Consider the following 6,109-nt stretch of genomic DNA (forward strand, 5'->3'; position numbering starts at 1 on the left):
GCTTCTAGCCTGTTTTCTTCTGATTTACACATGTAAGTGCATGCGTTGTGTATTGGGCTGTGGCCACTATGTTTCTGAGTGCATGTCAATGACTGGCTAATATTTTGTGTATTTAGACACATTTGGAAAACTGCAGCTGCTGTTGTGCTGATGGCTTGCAGCTTAAAGGTTCATTTCCCCACACTGAGCACCAATAAGAATATGATGCAACAGGAATGATGAAATATTCAGAAGAGCAATTTTCTTTGGTGTCTTTGTTTGACACTACCAGTCTGGGGTGCCAAAGTCCACATATAGTTCATTAAATATACTTGGCAAGCATGGCTATGGATACTGGAAAATTAAAAAGAGAGCTTAAATCCGCCCCCTTTCTAAGCTAGTCTCCATAGCCCCTCCGATGATGCAGTCTTGTCCCATCCTCTTTTGTTCATTCATATCATTCAACTTGTCGTTAAAGAGTATTGAACAAATCCCGGTGAAAGTATAAAGTCAGCTCTGTGTGTTTTCTGGTTCATTCACCCATTTTAACACTAGGCAAATCCCACAGTTGGTCTTCAGGCTGCGCATAAGGAAATTACAGTTCTTAGTTGTTAGCAGAGCAGAAATCCTGAGCCAGCTTTTTGTTGGCACACAATACATTTTTACACATTTTTCATTTAATTAGTTGAGTGATTTTCTAAATGAGCCAAAACTTACCCTTAAGTCTTAGAAAATGTATTGATTCATTAATGACCATGCATGCCACTCATGAATCTGTACATTCAAAAACAAGTAGTATGCTAGCAAACAGATACAAGGGCTGGTATGATTGACTGAATTCAAATTGGACTAATACTTTATACTTTACAGACCCCAATCAAAATGCTTACTGATCAATGGTATATAAGCTCATTATGATGAAATTTACAGTCTGGGTTATTATGAGTTACATAGCAGAAGTAAGTTTTGTCCCATCGTATTTGTAACTCAGCACTTGTATACTGTTTACAGTACAAACTTTAGTCAAATATAAAAAAGCCCAGTATTGCACACTGATCAACAGGGTTCTCATCAACAAAGTATTATGATAATTGCATTAAAGTCTATGGAGGCCCATTTGCTACCATTGTATTTATAACTCGGTGACTAAATACACTACAAACTCCCATGCTATTGCAATTGTACATGCAAGTCATATGCATTTTCTTCAAGAAATGATTCTCTAGTTGAAGATAACCTGTTAAGTGACTGCCCTTTACCCTGCCCTGTTTTCACTGGGCTTAAACATTTTCTTTAGTGATTGATACATTGAAATGTAATTCAGAAAATCATGTATTCCTGCCTCCAGAGAACCCTTGAGAAATACTACATAAAATGAAATCTGCCCAAGACCTGTTGCTCATTTGGCACAGGAAACACTGGTACAACTGGAGTGATGAGTTTCAGTGTTGTAAATAACAGTACAGTTCACAAGTACAGACTACAGTTCCCTGCAGCAGCTGTCATGTTCATGGTGTTTGGGACATATGTCCTCCCTGAGCAGACGAAGATTAGAGAACATTTAATATCTTACATTTATCACAAGAACATGTCTGGCAGACAGTGGCAATATTCATTCAAATGGACAAAATGATTGGAAGTGCAGTAGAGATGGGATAAAACTGTCCCATATATTGTGAAGGAATCATGATGTGTTAAAGAAACCTTGGAAACTTGGAAAATGTCAAAAGCATTTAAAGCAGGACTAACCATTAAATTTCTGTCTAGGTTGTATCATCTTTTTCAAGACACAAGACACACTGTTTAAATTTATTAGAAGACAGTCAAAAAAGTCTTTGGTCACACTTATTTGGCCCTTGCCATTAGTTTACCTACAATTCCATGTTTCCAGCATTTGTTATATTAACAGAGCTTGAACACATTACTTGAAGGCAATGCCATGACACCAGTTCATGTGAAAATAAGACAGCTGATCATGTTCAGGTTCAGATTTTCAGTAAATAGAAATAAAGAGTAAGAGTAAACAAACCTGTCAGTCAACAGCAAATACACCTGTCAGCATTCCACTATAGGCAACACCTTGATGATGCCTCTAACTCCCAATGAATTTGACACACCCCAAGACTGAAACCACAGTCAAATTACAGTACAGTACTGGTGTTTATTGGTGCAAAGTTACTATGGTGTAATGACAAACAGTTGGTACAATATGTAATTGATGTAGTCTGTGATATATCCCAGGGTATATTCCAATTAATAATTTAAAGCCATTATAAAACATCCGATCTTAAAAGATCACATATACACAAATATTGCACTGTACATGCTTTACTCCCACAGATACAGAACATGCATACTACAAGTATAGTTCCATCCAGATGTGGATGTTTTAAACAGTCAAAAAGATGACAAAATAGCTAATTATTCGTTTGCTGTTAAAATATTGACCAGAGCACTTATCAAGGTTACACAATTAACTAGGTGTAATATTTCTGTAACTCTAGAGGTACATTATGGCATTTTCCATTCCTGTCTTTTCATGTTCAAATTCAAAATGCAAGTAAATGGAACCTTGTTGCCACATCTCATCACTATATTATACTTTACACATTAACACATTTCATACTATAGATTTCCCATCACTATACACATTGGAGTATGTCCTAATCCTACAAACGTTTTATTCATTGTCTTTCTATTTCTTGATTTTGGAGGAATGCAAATGTTGAAAGTGACTTAGCGAAGTGGATTATGCTGCAGGTGTGATTTAAAGTTCTGTGGCTATTTTCATACTTCCCTCCACCATAAAAACATTACTGTTCAAAACCATTGTAACTGACATTAATGTAAGGTCACTACAGCTGCTATTTTTGTAGAGGGAGTTAGGCAAGTCTTACAGTAACATTTTCAGCCTGTAGAGGTTGGCTGTTACTGATATTCAAAGATAAAGTGTAAATAGCATGGATAAAGTATGACTTTAAATGACTGCAGTTTTATTGAATCACTCATTCTTGTTTTTGTGACACTAACAAAACTTCTACATCACATTCAAATTGGAGGCCCTCAAACACTAAATCTGTTCATATGGTACACAGAAAGTAAATATATTATTATCAAGCAATGGCCGAACCTTCTTTCAACTCCAATAGAGTGATTATTGTAGCTGTTCTCTCAGGTGGTATAATCAAGGGTAGCATGCAGGCATCCATGAAAAAGAAGAGTTATGGAGGTTGAAGTGAGTTAGAAGCAGTAAGCTAGCTAGTTGAAATCTAAAGATGATATGCCATGTTCTGGCTGAGGAGGTATTTCTAAAAAAAACCCCAAAAATGTACAGGACTGCTATAAATTTGAATGTAAATAAAGATGAAAAACTAAAGAGTAAAGTTAGGCTAGTTGACATATCTGCCAGCCCCTGGCTAGCAACAGAAGTATCCTTAAGCTAATATAAACACAGCACTGGTATTGTCTTTCAGATGTGTTAGGGTTAATGTGAATTGTTTTCAATATAGGTGCACGTTGAGGGTGCACCCATATAGCAGCCTTGTTGATTTGGGTGTAGAAAAATCGTATGCATCACACAGTGATAACATATACTCACAGTGTGCTGTAGTACTACTGAAAAATCATGATCCTAAGCTTTATCTCCATACCAAAATCTTAGTTGGCTTCATTTTTTCTGAAGTGTTCAAATATTGGTGTTCGGGACACTGTGAGCCTGGTGGCTGTACACCATGAATTTTTAGAAGCTATAAATGAATTACACTAATAAGAGGCCATTAAGTTGAGATAGTATTCTCACTTCAATTACTATTACTCATTTTATTACCCATTTTATACTATTATTCCAGCTAGAATCAAAAGACCTGTCAACCAGGAGGACAAGGAATGGGCACTGGCATCCTCATCACAGCCTGGGCATTTTACTGGGATGGGGTGAATTTTGAGTCCAGAAACTCTTCAGGTATGACTTATGTCTTTTGCACTTTGATATGCCCTCAGTGTTACTAGAAACATCACAATTACACTAAATTACATCAGTGACAATTTAGCTAGGGTAAAGTCATCCCACACTCAATAATTTTGTAAAATTTTGTAATTTTTGCAAGTATTTTCATCATTTCTCATAATTTGAACCAGGGGTGTCAAACTGGTTATTAATTACTAACTCCGTGAGGAGATACCTGTGAGAGAAGGGAGATACATAAAACATGCAGGGCAGTAGGTCTCCAGGAGCAGGGTTGGTGACCACTGGTCTAGGTGAACTATCTCTCATATTTTGGATTTCTTTTTATAACAGGTTGGCATATCGCCAGAAATGGATCACAGCAAGCAACTTGGGTTTGGTCTTGGCAGCTTTCAAGCGGAAGTCTTACCCTCCTTCCTTATTCAAAACCCTGCTTGGCCAATACAACCTCAACGAAGGATCTAAAGTAAGTTGTGGGTAATAAGTGATTATTTAAACTGAAGGCATCTGTGTTCCTAAGATTACACTTAATAAGTCAGTGGTCACCAACCCTGCTCCTGGAGAGCTACTGCCCTGCATGTTTTAAGCATCTCCCCACTCTAACACACCTGATCACCTAATTCTCCCTCCTTCCCAGCATAATTAAAAAATACAGCAACGGACTGCAGGGCAATGACTGTGGGGGACGTGGCCTCGTGGCTATGTAGTATGTCACACGGGAGGTTTTTCAAGACATAGATAAGTCCCAAATAGTCGACTCTGTGTCAGCATTGGCCTTGCAAGGTTCAGAGCTGATTTAAAACAAACAAAACATGTTGAACCATTTCAACCCGATGAAATGGCGATATTTATAAATTTGGTGTCAATGTCAGTATTAACACCAGCATTGATGTGCTTCATCACAGTACAGGCAAATAATTTAGTTTACAACCAGAAAAAACATGTTTAAGTGTGCAGTACCTCTTTAATGGCAATCTCACTGATAGTTGTTGAGATAATTCACTCAAAACCACAGATGTGAACGTCATGGTGGAGTCAGGGGATAGTGTTCAGGATTCATGCTCTGGGCACCATGAGTATCTATACCAAATTCCATGGCAATTCATCCAATAGTTGTTGATATTCCAGTCTGGAACAAAATAGTGGGCTACCAGACCAACATTGCCATCCGTAGATCCACACCACTAGCAATTTTGTCCCCCAACACTTTGTAAGAGCATTTGGAGGGGATCTTCTAATTCTAGGAGGAGTGATTACAATAAGCAAAAGCACTTTCAGTGTTTATATGAGCGTCTGACTGTTGTTAAGACTTGAAATAGCGAACATATCCTTCAACAGTACATTGTTCTGCATTTGATCCATTGAACAGTTTGTTCCTTGAAACTCATTCCACTGCATTTTCAAACTTTCATTTTAGTTCTTGGAATTCAAAACTCATCTAACTTGAATTATTAAATCTGTCTATCCTCAACATAGGCTCAATGTTGTGGTACATAGCTCAGTGATGAATCAAACCAATCATAGCATCAAATGTTTGTACTTCCCAACAACGTACATACTGTTACCTCAATTAACTTCTTCAGATCACTCTGTCAGGTGGAGCTATGAGTCATGTTCTTGGCACCATGAAGATTTCTTTTTTCTGTTTATTCATTAGCAAGTGGCATGTATGACTAATTTGGCAAGATTTCAAAAATGAAAGGTAAGTCAACCCTTGACTCACGTTGCGCACTCTTTGTTAACAATACCTTTCCTGAAGTAAACAAAATATATCGTGCAATGTTCAGCAACTTAGAACTATCACAGTGATTTATTAATTTGAAAATATGTTGTTTTTTTACGTTGTGTTCAGAAGTTGATATCAATCAAGAGGAATACTGTCATGTTTAGGCCAGTAAAAGCTGGGATGTATAAAGTAATTTCAAGTCACATAAAAACGTGCAATGTAAGGCAAGCATGACAAAAAGTGCTTTGATTTACAGTTTAGTGTGTAATATATGTTTAATTCAACTTACTTGTTAAATATTGTAATTGAAGAGGGAATAAAAGTCTATCAAATGTTAAAGAAGTATATTGACAGCTATAATTAAATTTTAAAAAATCAAATAAAGTTTCATTTAAAAAGTCACTTATTTCATGTTTCGAAACACAATCAGCAGAATCATG

This window comes from Thunnus maccoyii, chromosome 16 (genome assembly GCF_910596095.1).
Source record: "Thunnus maccoyii chromosome 16, fThuMac1.1, whole genome shotgun sequence".
NCBI classification, from domain to species: Eukaryota; Metazoa; Chordata; class Actinopteri; order Scombriformes; family Scombridae; genus Thunnus; species Thunnus maccoyii.